Raw genomic sequence first — 16318 nt, 5'->3', positions numbered from 1 at the left:
AGGTACATTGTTGATACAATTGTTGTGGATAGAAAATGAAGGCTTGCTTTTCCTGAAAGGTCCTGAGAAACTTCTTTAAGTTGTCCTCATGAAGACCTGAAAACTGACAATTTTACCTATGGTTCTTATTTCCACTTCACTGAGAGCTGTCCTCAGAGGACATTAACTCTCCTACAATTTTTGGGTTGTGTTGGAGACATTCTAAAATGAGAGAGAGAACATGAGATGCTATCAGTGTTAAGTACCTTCAATTTCCCATGGAACTATCCACCACAGGTTTGGCTATAATCAGGTGTTGGGCCTTGATATCAGAGGGATTTGAGGCAGTATCATTTTAGGTTGATCATTATATCTAAAATTTCCAAAAACTTCAACTGATGAAACATTGATTATAAATCTATAAATATAACAATAAATCTATAGTATTCAAATTATTTTCATATAAATACACAAACAAAGCATCAATGGATTAATATTTAAATGTTACAAAATACTGAACTGAAAGAATTTGGTCATATAACAACATGTAAGAAGTAGAACTTAGGTTTAGGTTAGAACTCAGGATGTATTTGAGACTCAGTTAAGAAATTGAATGGAGGGACGCCTGGGGGGCTCAGCGGGTTAAGCCATTGTCTTCAGCTTAAAATCAGGCCCCAAATCAGGCTCTCTGCTCAGCAGGGAGCCTGCTTCCTCCTCTCTCTCTGCCTGCCTCTCTGCCTGCTTGTCATCTCTCTCTGTCAAATAAATAAATAAAATCTTTAAAAAAAAGAAATTGAATGGATGTCTGACTATCTTATAGGTTTGCTAAAAATCAGTGACTTTGTGTTCACGTGTGGCTATGCAGGAATTTTTAACTTTCTCTAAGAAGTTATTAGATTTGATTATATAATGGCAGTAAAGGATGGGGAAAAGCAAAGTACAAACCCCATAAAGACAAAGACACTGAGTGTGAGAAAAGAGTAATAGATAAGAAGAATCAATGCATTTGAGGAAAATGGGAATTGAAATACACAATGATTGTTGATTTTTTTAGATGGAGAAAACAAAACTTGCTTGCAAGAAGGAAATAAAAGAAGACATGTTGTGATGTGATACAGAATCCTGGAAAAGGCAGTAACGTGGAATAAAGGAGTAGGGAGAGCATATCAGGTAATTTGGATAGGAAGGAGTTAGGAGATAATTGCTTGATAAATTTTATATGGCCCACTTAAATGCACAGATTTCTCTTCTTTAATTTATATGGAGAACAGGGTGTCCTTTCTCTACCCTTTCAGAGCACCAGAGGTGTACTCTTTCAGACTGAAAACCTGAAAAGCTCAGGACTCAGTTGCTTAAGCACAGCTGAGAGGACATATTTCAATTAAGATTTACATTTTGCTGTAGGTAGTAGACTGTCAAAAGTGGTTTAACCATATGTTTTCATTTAACAAGAAGACTACAGAGAGTGTTTTCTGGTGTTGGTTCAGAGTCTTAAGAAAGTCAAGTGAAGTATCTTATAGGTTTTCATGGCTTTTTATTCACAGTTGCAAAAATTGCTGTTGGAGTTCTCACTATTAAGCCCACATTTCTGGCAGAAAGATAGAGGTAAAAGAGAATGATATCTTGTATGACTGATACTTTGTCATATGGTTACAATGTAACTAGAAAAGACACAATAAAATATTTGAGGTTGTTTTAAGTTTCCTTGTTGTCAATCCCTCAGTGCTTTCTGATATTAAAGGAAAAAGTAGATGGATATTGACCTGGCAACTCTCAACACCTGTCAGTATCTCTTGGATAACCAATATTTCTATAATCTCTTCTTCCCAGTAAAAAAAATTAAAATATATTCATAACCCACACTTTGCCATCTCAAGTTACTGCACCAAGATAAAATTACAATGATTTTCAGTTTTTCAAAATGGACAGAATACCCTTCCTTATGATATCATGTCTTATAAGATAGATAATTGGCTTGCTACCAATATACCCATATGTGACTGTGGAAGAGCCAGGAAAAAAATAATAATATTTATTTATTCCTTGGGTTGACCCTGTTTACACAGATGCATTACTTTTAGAAAAGGTTGGTTTGGGACATTGGAATGAATTTACTTAATGGGTCTGTATGTAATTGGGTTGGAGGAAATTTTTAATTTCTACAAAAATTATTAGAATTCTATCTTATTCTCTTTTGTTAATTTTCACATGTTAACAAAGCCAACGTTTTTGTCTAGCAGACAAGATCTTAAATCCCAACAAAACTCAATTTTTTCCTTTTTATTTTTTTTAAGTTTGAGAGCCTCATGTTCTCTCATGCTGCTTTAAATACAACTCAAAAAAAAAAAAGGAGCTAAATGGGGTCGTAAGACCAGACTTTTTTTTAATTTTATTTCAGAACATTTCATCCCAAAGCAACAGAATACACATTCTTCTCTAGTGCACATGGAATATTCTCCAGAATAGATCACATCCTCGGTCCTAAATCAGGACTCAACCGGTATCAAAAGATTGGGATCATTCCCTGCATATTTTCAGACCACAATGCTCTAAAGGTAGAACTCAACCACAAAAGGAAGTTTGAAAAGAACCAAAATACATGGAGACTAAACAGCATCCTTCTAAAGAATGAATGGGTCAACCGGGAAATTAAAGAAGATTTGAAAGAAATAATGGAAACAAATGATAATGAAAATACAATGGTTAAAAATCTGCAGGACACTACAAAGGCAGTCCTGAGAGTAAAATATATAGCGGTACAAGCCTTTTTCAAAAAACAAGAAAGGTCTCAAGTACACAATCTAACCCTACACCTAAAGGAGCTGGAGAAAGAACAAGCAAGAAACCCTAAGCCTAGCAGGAGAAGAAAAATCATAAAGATCAGAGCAGAAATCAATGAAATAGAAACCAAAAAAACAATGGAACAAATCAACGAAAGTAGGAGCTGGTTCTTTGAAAGAATTAATAAAATTGATAAACCCCTGGCCAGACTTATCAAAAAGAAAAGAGAAAGGACCCAAATAAATAAAATCATGAATGAAAGAGGAGAGATCACAACTAACACCAAAGAAATACAAACTATTATAAGAACATACTATGAGCAACTCTATGGCAATAAATTTGACAATCTGGAAGAAATGGATGCATTCCTAGAAACATATAAACTACCGCAACTGAACCAGGAAGAAATAGAAAGCCTGAACAAACCCATAACCAGTAAGGAGATTGAAACAGTCATTAAAAATCACCAAACAAACAAAAGCCCAGGGCCAGACGGCATCCTGGGGGAATTCTACCAAACATTTAAAGAAGAACTAATTCCTATTCTCCTAAAACTGTTCCAAAAAATAGAAATGGAAGGAAAACTTCCAAACTCATTTTAGGAGGCCAGCATCACCTTGATCCCAAAACCAGACAAGGATCCCACCAAAAAAGAGAGCTATAGACCAATATCCTTGATGAACACAGATGCGAAAATACTCAACAAAATACTAGCCAATAGGATTCAGCAGTACATTAAAAAGATTATTCACCACGACCAAGTGGGATTTATTCCAGGGCTGCAAGGTTGGTTCAACATCCGCAAATCAGTCAATGTGATACAACACATCAAAAAAAGAAAGAACAAGAACCATATGATACTCTCAATAGATGCTGAAAAAGCATTTGACAAAGTACAGCATCCCTTCCTGATCAAAACTCTTCAAAGTGTAGGGATAGAGGGCACATACCTCAATATCATCAAAGCCATCTATAAAAAACCCACCGCAAATATCATTCTCAATGGAGAAAAACTGAAAGCTTTTCCGCTAAGGTCAGGAACACGGCAGGGATGTCCATTATCACCACTGCTATTCAACATCGTACTAGAGGTCCTAGCCTCAGCAATCAGACAACAAAAGGAAATTAAAGGCATCTAAATCGGCAAAGAAGAAGTCAAATTATCACTCTTCACAGATGATATGATACTATATGTGGTAAACCCAAAAGACTCTACTCCAAAACTGCTAGAACTTATACAGGAATTCAGTAAAGTGTCATGATATAAAATCAATGCACAGAAATCAGTTGCATTTCTCTACACCAACAAGACAGAAGAAAGAGAAATTAAGGAGTCAATCCCATTTACAATTGCACCCAAAACCATAAGATACCTAGGAATAAACCTAACCAAAGAGACACAGAATCTATACTCAGAAAACTATAAAGTACTCATGAAAGAATTTGAGGAAGACACAAAGAAATGGAAAAATGTTCCATGCTCCTGGATTGGAAGAATAAATATTGTGAAAATGTCTATGCTACCTAAAGCAATCTACACATTTAAAGCAATTCCTATCAAAGTACCATCCATCTTTTTCAAAGAAATGGAACAAATAATGCTAAAATTTATATGGAACCAGAAAAGACCTCGAATAGCTAAAGGGATATTGAAAAAGAAAGCCAACGTTGGTGGCATCACATTCCCGGACTTCAAGCTCTATTACAAAGCTGTCATCATCAAGACAGCATGGTACTGGCACAAAAACAGACCCATAGATCAATGGAACAGAATAGAGAGCCCAGAAATAGACTCTCAACTCTATGGTCAACTAATCTTTGACAAAGCAGGAAAGAATGTCCAATGGAAAAAAGACAGCCTCTTCAATAAATGGTGCTGGAAAAATTGGACAGCCACATGCAGAAAAATTAAATTGGACCATTTCCTTACACCATACATGAAAATAGACTGGAAATGGATGAAGAAGCATAATGTGAGAAAGGAATCCATCAAAATCCTTGAGGAGAGAACAGGTAGCAACCTCTTTGACCTCAGCAGCAGCAACTTCTTCCTAGGAACATCGCCAAAGGCAAGGGAAGCAAGGGCAAGAATGAACTATTGGGATTTCATCAGATCAAAAAGCTTTTGCACAGCAAAGAAAACAGTTAACAAAGCCAAAAGATGACTGTCAGAAGTTATCTGGGAGAAGATATTTACAAATGTCATACCAGATAAAGGGACAGTATCCAAAATCTATAAAGAGCTTATCAAACGCAACACCCTAAGAACAAATAATCCAATGAAGAAATGGGCAGAGGATATGAACAGACATTTCTGCAAAGAATACATCCAAATGGCCAACAGACACATGAAAAAATGCTCCACATCACTCGGCATCAGGGAAATACAAATCAAAACCAGAATGAGATACCACCTCACACCTTTCAGAGTCAGTCAATGACAGATGCTGGCGAGGATGTGGAGAAAGGGCAACCTCCTACACTGTACGTGGGAATGCAAGCTGGTGCAACCACTCTGGAAAACAGCATGGAGGTGCCTCAAAAAGCTGAAAATAGAACTACCCTATGACCCAGTTCTTGTAGTATTGGGTATATACCCTACAGATACAAACGTGGCATTCTGAAGGGGCACATGCACCCAAATGTTTATAGCAGCAATGTCCACAATAGTTAAACTATGGAAAGAACCTAAATGTCCTTCAGCAGATGAATCAATAAATAAGATGTGGTATATTTGTACAATGGAATACTATGCAGCCATCAAAAGAAATGAAATCCTGCTATTTGTGATGACGTGGATGGAACTAGAGGGTATTATGCTTGGCAAAATAAATCAATCTGAGAAAGACAACTATCATGTGATCTCCCTGATATGATGAAGTGGAGATGCAACATAGGCAGTTTCGGGCGTACGAAAAGAAAAATAAAAGAAGATGGGATTGGGAGGGAGACAAACCATAAAAGACTGAATCTCACAAAACAGACTGAGTGTTGCTGGGGAGAGGTGTGTTGGGAGAGGATGGTGGGGGTATGGACATTGGGGAGGGCAGGTGCTATGGTGAGTGATGGTGAGTGCTGTGAAATGTGTAAACCTGGTGATTCACAGACCTGTACCCCTAGGTATAAAAACACATTATATGTTTATAAAAAATTTTGAAAAATAATTTTAAAAATCCATTAAAGAAAAAACACATATTGCAAGCCCAGAGCTAATCTCATATTCAATCAAAAAAAGTTTGAAAGTTTTCCTTTTAAAGATCAGAAAAAAGACAAGTGTGTCCACTTTCACTACTCTCATTTGACATAGTACTGGATGTCCTAGCCAGAGAAACAAGGAACACAAAGAAATAAGAGACTCCAAAAAAAAAAAAAAAAAAAGCAAGAAGTAAAATTTTCTTGTTTTGGATAACATGAACTTACATGTTAAAAAATCCTAAAAACTTCACAAAAAAATTTGAATAAACAAATTTAGTAAAGCCTCCAAATACAAGATCAATATATAAAAGACAAGAATTTTGTTTTGTTTCATTTTTTAAAAATATGGAATGCTTCCCAGTTTTTCATGTCATCCTTGTTCCATGATCACGCTAATCTTCTCTGCATCATTCCAATTTTAGTATATGAGCTGCCAAAGTAAGCACAAGACAGGAGCATTTTAACACTCTAATGATGAACTATCTGAAAAAATAAATAAAACCATCTAATTCACAATAGCATCAAAAATAATAAAATACTTAGGAATAGATTTAACTAAGAAGATGAAAGATCTGTACTCCATAAACTATGACATTGATAAAGAAATTGAAGGAGACACAAATGGAAAGATAGCTCATATTTATGAATGGTAAGAATTAACATTGTTAAAATGTCCATATTACCGAAAACCATCTGTAAATCCAATTCCTATCAAAAATCGAATGTTAGGGGCACCTGGGTGGCTCAGTGGGTTAAGCCGCTGCCTTCGGCTCAGGTCATGATACCAGGGTGCTGGGATTGAGCCCCGCATCAGGCTTTCTGCTCAGCAGGATGCCTGCTTCCTCTTCTCTCTCTGCCTGCCTCTCTGCCTGCTTGTCATCTCTCTCTGTCAAATAAATAAATTAAAAATCTTTAAAAAAAATCCAATATTATTTTTTTACAGAAGTAAGTAAAGAATCCTAAAATTTATATGAGACCATAAAAGACAACAAATAATCAAAGCAGTTCTGAGAAAGAATGAAGAAGAGAAATTACACTTCTTGATTTGAAACTATACTACAAAGCCCTCATGCTCAAAATAATAAAGTATACTGGCATAAAAACAGACCAATAAACAAGTAGAACAGAATTGAGAGTCCAGAAATAAATCCTTTCATACAGTCACCTAATATTTGACAGGGGCCCACATATGTAATGGGTAAAGATAGTCTGTTCAATAAATGATATTTAAAACTGAATAGTCACATAAACAGTATGAAACTGGAACCTTATATCACTCATAAGTCTTAACTTGAAATAGATTAAAGACTTAAAGGTGATGCATGAAACTAAATTTCCTAAAGGAAAACATAGGAAAAATTCTCCTTGACATTGGTCTTGCCAATAGTTTGTTGGATACCAGACCAAAAACACAAGCAAAAAAAAGCAAAAATAAATAAATGGTATTACATCAAACTAAAGTTTCTGCATTGCCAAAAAAAAAAAAAAAGAGAAAGAAGGAAAACACAATCCACAAAATGTAAGAAAACACTTACAAATCTTATATCTGAAAAGAGGTTAATAACCAACAGATACAAATAGAAAAAAATATATAATTAAAAAAATAGCAAAAGGATCTCAATAGACTTTTTTTTTCAAAAAAGTTATATAAATGACCAACAGGAGCATTAAAAAGTGCTCAACGTAAAAAACTCAGGGCAAAGTCATTTTGTTGTTGTTGTTGTTGTTTACCTCTGAAAAACACAGCAAGATATTACTACCCATTAGAATATATACTACCAAAAAATTGAAACTAACAAATTTTGGTAAATATTGGGGAAAATGGTGAACTTAGGCAATGTGATAGGGATATAAATTTGTATGGAAAACAGTATGGAGATTATTCATGTTATTAAAAGTAAAATTACCATATGATTCAGTAATCCCACTTCTAGGTATATATCTAAAGGAAACGAAGTCACTGTTCAAAGACATATCTGCACTCTTATGTTTATTATAAAATTATTAACTCTAAGCAAGAGATGGAAATAACTTCAGTATCCATTAATGGATGAATGATTAAAATAAGTATGGTAAATATATCCTATGGAATACTACTTAACCATGAAAAATTAAGAAATACTGCCATTTACAACAGCATGGATGGATCTTGAAGGTATTATACTAAGTGAAATATTTCAAAGATTTTATATATTTTTTTAATTTATGTGTTATGATATCCCTTACATACAGAATCTGAGGAAAAGGCAAACTAATGGAAACTTAGAGTTGAGTTGACAAGGGGTGAACCTGGGGTGGAGTAAGGTGGTCAAAGGGTGCAAACTTGCAACTATAATATGAAAAAGTTCTGGGGATCTAATGTACAGCATGATGATCATAGTTAATAAAATATACATACTTTTTTTATTGTGCTTCCCTTTATTAAACTTTGCATATATCACATTCTTACAAGTTGAAAGTTTACAGCAATCTTGTATAAGAGGTCTGCTGCCACCATTTTTCTAACAACATTTGTTCATTTTGTGTCTCTCTGTCACATGTTGGTAATTCTTGCAATATTTCAAGTTTTTTCATTATTATTGTATTTGTTATGGTGATCTGTGATCAGTAATTATGACCCACTGAAAACTCAGAACTAGTTTACTTAAGGTATATACATTGTTTTTCTTTAAAAACATAATGCTTTTGAACAGTACAGTATAGTGTTTATTTTTTATATGCACTGGGAAACATAACTTTTTATATGCACTGGGAAACCAAAAAAAATAATAATTTGACTTAGTTTATTGAGATAATCACTTTATTGAGGCAGTCTGGAACAAAACCCACAAGACCTCTGAAGTTTATCTCTACTATACTATATACATAAAAGTTGCTAAGAGAGTAGATCTTAAAATTCCTTACGACACATGCATAAAAAACAGTGGCAACTATACGAGATAGTAGATGTATTAATATTTTTATGTAGATTATATTGCAATAAAGATGTATACCAATTTATCAAATTGTACAAAATTTACACAATGTTAAAAGTTTTCAATGTTATAAGAAATCATTTCTTAAATTTACAAATTATAATATGTCGATTTTTTTTCAATAAAGCTGGAAAAAACTTTTTGTAGAATTAATCCATTTTTCAAAAAAGGAAGTAAGGAAGTAGAAACTGCAACTAACTATGAAATAATAGAATATAAAATCCATTTTCGTTATATACACTGTGACAAAAACTATTACTTAGTTTACAATGAAGGAGTACTTATGAAGCATGAAGGATGGTCTATAAATAAGGCTTAAAGAGCTCAGTTTTAAGGTTTAAATTTAAAATCTTCTTTTGAAATACTAAACTGACCACCCAGTTTTCCAAACTTAAATGTCTTAACTGCATGAATTTATTTCATACAACTCTATCATCTAGTTTCATAAGAAAGCAGCATGCAAATTTTGAATAAGACAGACTTGCTTAAGTTTCTTTATGTTCAACAGTAAAGGATACCTCCCTAAAAATAAATAAAAGAAAAATCAGCATATTTATTATGATAATTATTATTCATAATGAGATTCATATTGAATTAGGGAATATATATCCTCAGAGGGGGTAAAGTAAAATGAAATTTATCTTGGTAAATGTGTCTATGAATAGTCAATACAATGCCTCAATATAAATGAATATTACCATTTTGAACAATTTAATTACTATTATTAGAATTATTATAAGCATAAAAATAGCTATCATTTTAGCATGGAGTATGAGACTCTCATGCTCCATGCTTCATCACATCCACACAACAACTCTGCATAATAAGTATTATCATCACCATTTCATGGGTGAAAAAACTGAGGCTAACACATTTAGATAACTGGTTTATGATTACATGGCTAGGAAAGATGCATCACACTAATTTAGGCTTTATGATTTCAGAATTGTACTCTTTCCACTGCACATTCTATTACTCTGTAAATACTTGGCCTGTTTTCATTTAGTTCTTTAATTTTATTCATGTGGTGATGGCTTAAAGCTTCATTTAAAGGAAGCTTAAAAAATTCATTTAACCAAAAGCTCCCAAGAATTAAAAATGTCATGGATCTAATGTAGACATGGATAGCATTAGTTAATGGGAAACTCTATATTTTCCACTCTAGTGAAATAACAATCAGAGTATTTTTCTAAGTTTTAGTCTCTGAGTGTTCAAAAGGACTTTGTTAAAATAGAAATATTTAGACAAAGGTGATCAAAAGTCTGGATCAGGTCACCTTAAGATAAATATTAGGAAACTGAGGAAACAAATGGAGATTTGAACACTGAGCTATGATGTAATGAATGGTTTCAAGTATTTAGTAGAGTATAGAAAAGCTCTTTAAAGCCTGGTCTTAGCCTTGCATTGAAGCTTCTGGGATATCTGTCTACTATCATCTATCATCTATCTATCTAGATATAAATTTGAAAACTTTTTTAACTTAAAGATTTTGAGAAATAGAACATAATCAGCACCATAGTAGATCTGTTTATGATAACAACCTAGCCCGTCCTCCCAGTTTGTTAATATTCTCTCTTATTTAATGTAACATTGTGCAAACAGACCACTACTGATCTGCCGTTATGAATGAAATAGCTATAATCATCTGTTTGCATATCCTGGTGAAAATATTCATTTAGTTCCATGTTGTATTTCTAGGAATGGACCAAATTTTTATTTTTATTTTTAAGTTTTTTAAATATTGTCCAACTTACTTCAAATGTTTTTATTATGGGCACTTTCATTCTTTCACATTCTTGCAAGACAATTTTACTGTTGTCCTATATGGTAAGTGTGTAATAGCATGTCATTTTAGGTTTTAATTTATTTTTAATTTAATTTGATTTAATTCCAGATTCATAATAAAGATAAACAGTTTTTATATATGAGTGGCCATTTGGATTACCCTTTCTGTAAAGTACATGCTCAAATCTTTTGATATCTTAACATTGTGTCATACTGACTTCTTTAATAGTAGATTTTCTGAATGAAATTTTAGCTGTGTAGGTCTTCTCTATTTTATTTTGAACTTGTTTTCATTTCAAAATCTTTATATTTATTTTCATAATCTGCTTTTGTTTTGCTTTGTTTATTATCTATCTATCTATCTATTTATTTGCCAGCAAGAGAGAGCGAGCAAGTGACAGCACAGGGAGGGATAGAAAAAGAAGGGAAAAGAATCTTAAGCAGGCTCCAGGCTCAGCACAGAGCCCAACTCTGGGCTCTATTTCACAACCCTGACATCATGACCTGAGCCAAAATGAAAAAAATAAAATAAAATTAAGGTGTTAAAAAAAAAGAAAAAGAATTGGAGGTTTAATTAAGTGAGCCACCCAGGCACCCCTGTCATATCTTTAAAGTTCTAGAGTATCCATTTGGTTCATTTATAAAACCTTTCTCAATATCATTTTTAGTTTCAGATTTTTGTTCAATTTGCTTCCCCTCTCATTTCTTTGAGCAGAGTAATCAAGCCATTTTACAATCTTTATTGATCATTTTAAAATCATACTTAATCCCATTTTGTCTATCAAATCTTGTTAATGGTTTTTCTTTGTGTGCTTTGTTACATTTTGCTATGTTCAAGACATTATATTTGAAACTCTTATTGAGTAGGGATAATTAAGAGCTATAATAATGGTATGGTCCTCCTTGGCAGGATTTTCCCTTATATCTGAGATTCTACAAGACAATCATACTCCAAATTCAGTTATTGACTTTCTCAGTTTACACAGAAGGCAAGGTAGGCTATAGTCTTATTTCTGCTTCTCCTTTTGCTTTGGGGATCTTAACTTAAATTTGGGTTGTACCAAAGTCCTCAAATTTGATTGCTGCTGGATTTTGAATTTTGTTTCTCTAGTATCAAGAGTCTATAAACAACACAGATCAGTGTGTTTTAGCAGTTTCAAATGCTCTCATAGCTAAAATGGCTTTAGGGCATATATCTCTAGGCTCTCATTGTATTTCCTATTTTGGCCCAGTAATCCCTCACTTATTTTTATAATCATTCTGATATTTTTAACTTTCAAAGCTATTTTGTCTGGATTTTTAGTTGTCTTAAGTAGGAGTTTTTAGATCACTATTACTAGAAGCAACAACAAATATACATGAAAATATCTGCAGTAGTTTATCACATCTTTATGGCTTTGAACTTCCATAAGCTGAGGCATCCTTCTCTAATCACTTAGGCAAACTCCAATTTACCCTTTAAAACAACACAAGAATTGCTTCATTTCAGAACATGTTCAGGGATGACTCTTCCCCACTGTTCTTACCAACATTCCCACACACTCTTTGCTACCCACACCTTGTTTACGAACTTTCATTAGGTATATCAGCGTGACCAGAATTTTGCTCTATTGTATTTTTGTCCTTTAGAGCTTTAATTAAATATGAATTCCATAGAAAGTCTGTCCCTTTTCTTTCAAACCTGGGTTAGTTATTTCTTCTCATTCTTTGTCAGAAGTTACTTTATTAGAGAAACTTATAGCTCTATTGTGACTTTGGAGCCTTTACAGTCTTTTGACTGGAAAAATCACCCATCCCTGAGATTTTTACGCAGCTTCCTAGCTGATATTATTCAGAAATATGTTCCAAACAGACTTTTTCAGGGAGGCCCTTTCGGACCACTCAGTTAAAAAACCTCTTCTCAATCACTGCTCTTTTTAAAATGTGCTTTTTTAGTTCAAATATGCATCCCTATTAAAGAAAAACCAGTACGATATTTTTTAAAAGTTGGCTTACCTATTATCTATCTCTCCCATTAAAATGATTCCTCTGTGCTGGGGTTTTGTAGTGCTCATCTTAGGCCAGGCACTCAATAAATTGTCTCTGAATGATTGAATTGTTTGACTCCCTTGCTAGATTCTCAACTTCATGAGGCCAAGGATTGTTCTATTCAGTCCTTCGTTATCTTCAATGTCTGTTATATTGCAGTCACTTACGTGACTAATGGGAAAAATCACAGAAAGAAAGAGTTAAAACTACAGAAAAACCCTGTAGGTTCAATAACACAAAGCTTTCTAAAATTATTTAGCTCAGGAATTGAATACTGGCTGCACTTTTGATTTTTTTTAAATGGTATTGAATTTAATTTAAATGGAAATACATGAATGGTAGAATAATTTAAAAACTATAAAAGCAACTTGCTCCTTAAAGTAAGAATTATATAGGGCATCTATTCTAGAGCAAAATTTTCAAATGTCAAACATCTGAAAGCATAGAAGGAGAAGTAAGTGTGTGAATTGTACTTCAATGCTCTTTTCTTCATATTCAGCAAACAGCTTCCTTCACACCTTTCCAATTTTTTCGACTCTTTTGACAAAGCCTTCAGAGGAGTTACTGCTGATGACAACCATCAGAGCCTAACAGGAGAAATTTTATAAAGAAACATAATAGCATGTTTTTCCCAAATTGTTAAGGATATGGTGAAGCTCTGTCGGATTCAAAGGAGGAATGTGCAATTCCATGTTATATATAATGATAACTTATTTTAATAGTGGCTTTGTAATTTTTCAAATATATCCATTTACTGAAGCCACTATCAAATAAACAAAACCAAACAAATTAACAGGGGTTCGAGACAGAAATTATCTAATCTAAAAATAGCACATGTTCACAGAATACCCAACACATATCCCAAGTACTACTATAGGTTTCAAGTAATAGTCAAAACAGTAGTAAAAATGATTCAGACCCTACCAGTCAAATCATAAATGGGACCTTAACTGTAAATCCTTATCTTTAGATCAAAGCGGGAAATTGGGTGCTGAAGATACATTATAGAACTAATATGTTATAGAACTCCTCTGAAATGAGTCATTTATTCCATCACTTTTCCTGCACAGCTGCTGACCCATGTTTTGGTTCCTGGAAATAGCTTCTACCCTGTCATACTTCTTAAAAGCACATATATTGATAACTCTACTCATTCCTCCATTCTTTTGTGACTGTCTCTGTGTTAAAATGTGGAGTCAGCTGACTCACTTGTGGTGGTAATAAAGTAGATGAGTTTGCAAAGTATTTTGTTATTTCTAAAAATGCAAAAACCAAATTACATTGAAATCCTAAGGGGTGTTTCAGGGAGAGCTGTAGGATGTGGTTTCTTGTGTAATCCACAGAGATTAGCTCCAACACATATTTAAGCTCTCCTCTAGGAGCAACCTTAGTGGTAAAGCAAGAAGATAAACAGATGCATACACACCCTGGCACAAAATTATCACTTATGTTTGGCTTCCTAGTCTCCTCGTGTTACTTATTTATCTTAACTTCTCTCTGAAATCAGGGAACACAGAATCTCAATCAGTTGACATTTTTCTACTGAATTACCCAATAGTCTGATCATACCCCTAAGACTTTTTAAAATTATTTCACTCATAATCCCAAATCTGCTTTGCATCCTCATCTTAGTACACTGTAATTTGATTTCAAAATGAGGACAGTTGTCAGTAATGCCACATTCATTCATCTATTTTACAATTCCATGTTCTTATAACTATGAAGATATGTTAATAACATCTATTCCAATAAGCCACCCTCAATTTATTATCATGAAACAAGATCTCAAGAAAGAGAATTCAAAATCATCCATGTATTTGCAACTTATTGCAATAAAGCCTTTATCAATAGACTTCCCTGTGCACATGGTGGTCAAATTGCTGGTGAAAACCAGCCAGACCTATTACAAGCTTCCTCATGGCTTCTAGGTAACCCAAGGTAGCCTTTATTGATACTGGGAAAGGATAAAGCAGGGAAGGGATAAACAGTGATGTAAGAATTGGCTAGACAAAAGTAATGACTCTCATTACAAAGTGAGTATTTTAAAGCAAAAGAGCCTGTTGGGAATATTGTTTTATAAAATAGTGGGGTTTTTAATTAACGTTTTAAAATTCAGTTAGTTAACATATAGTGTACCATTAGTTTCAAAAGTAGATTTCAGCTATTCATCCATAGTATAGAATAGCTAATGCTCAGTACTTCCTGTTATAGCTTCTTGAAAGCAGAATTTTAACCCACTGAGCCACCCAGGCGCCCTTGGAAGCAGAATTTTAAATCACATTTTCTGATTACTTCCATGTAGTACAACACTTTCCTGCTAGCAACCTTCAAAACATACTGTTTGTTAGAGGAATTTCTTTAATAATAAATAAATAGGAATTTATTTAAATTTATAAATATATAAAATAAATAGGAATTTATTTAAATTTATTTAAATATTGCACACTGTTTCATTGTTCATAAATAAGGTGATGATATTATAGCCATTAGTTGGTAGCACTGATATATCACTTTCTTTTTACTTCTCAGTGCATTCTCTTTACACAAAATAGATATATATTTTAAAAGAATCTGAATCTGTGGCAAACTTTTAAAAAACCCTATACATAAAGTTTATCATTTTAAGTAATCTCAATTATCTTCCTCAATTGTGATAGTATATCCTTCTATCTAGGCCAGATATTGTATGAGGGATTTGAAGAGACATACTTTTCTAAATTTCACTTTTCTCATCTGCAAAATGCTTATCATGATCCTACAATAAAATACACAGACAATTTTTTGATGAAAATTTATTTATTTATTTTAAGATTTTATTTCTTTATCAGAGAGAGTGGGCGAGACAGCAAGCACAGGCAGACAGAATGGCAGGCAGAGGCAGAGGGAGAAGCAGGCTCCTGGACGAGCAAGGAGCCCGATGCGGGACTCGATCCCAGGACGCTGGGATCATGACCTGAACCAAAGGCAGCTGCTTAACCAACTGAGCCACCCAGGCGTCCCTTTTGATGAAAATTTAATCTGTATAAACAATATATTTGCTGTAATGCATGGTTCAGGGAAAACAACTTATTTAATTATAAGCAACAACAGTATTAGAAATTAAGTAAATGTGTCTATAATATTTAAAGTTTTAACACATAATTCCAGTGCTTTGCCTTATTTTCTCAAATCCCTTTACCACTTTCACTGACAGAGTCAAATGTACTGTTTCTACTAGTAGCCAGCTCTTTGTCTTTTGTCAGAAAGATGCCCTTGTGAATTATTTATAATAGAGATATTAGCAATAATAATAATAATAACAAATAGCAATGAAAATGTTAAAAAAATGTTTTCTTAACTACTTAGGGTTCTTAGACATCAATTAGAAGAACCACCTCTGGCAAGCAAATTGATCTGCAAGACATTCCCAGAATTAACAAGTCAGTCAGATACAGGGTTGTCCGTTGACTGAAAGGTGAAGCAAAAGGACTAGGTTTGGAAAATAGGTAAGGACAGTGAAAAAAATGATCAAATTTTTGGGCAAAATAAATTCTTAGGTGTCCTTTCAATGGTGTCCTGGGCATTATGTAGCAGAA

The 16318-nt window shown here is 33.6% G+C and overlaps 1 non-coding gene across 1 annotated transcript; it reads right to left on the bottom strand.

The window, feature by feature from the left end:
• Positions 1-6294: 6294 nt before the first annotated feature.
• On the bottom strand, positions 6295-6401 carry LOC131815374 (U6 spliceosomal RNA). The gene has a single exon (XR_009347690.1). It is a non-coding gene; the product is annotated as a U6 spliceosomal RNA (small nuclear RNA).
• Positions 6402-16318: the final 9917 nt, after the last annotated feature.

The sequence above is a fragment of the Mustela lutreola genome, chromosome 14 (genome assembly GCF_030435805.1).
Source record: "Mustela lutreola isolate mMusLut2 chromosome 14, mMusLut2.pri, whole genome shotgun sequence".
NCBI lineage: Eukaryota > Metazoa > Chordata > Mammalia > Carnivora > Mustelidae > Mustela > Mustela lutreola.
This window is presented reverse-complemented; position numbering and strand designations above follow the sequence as displayed.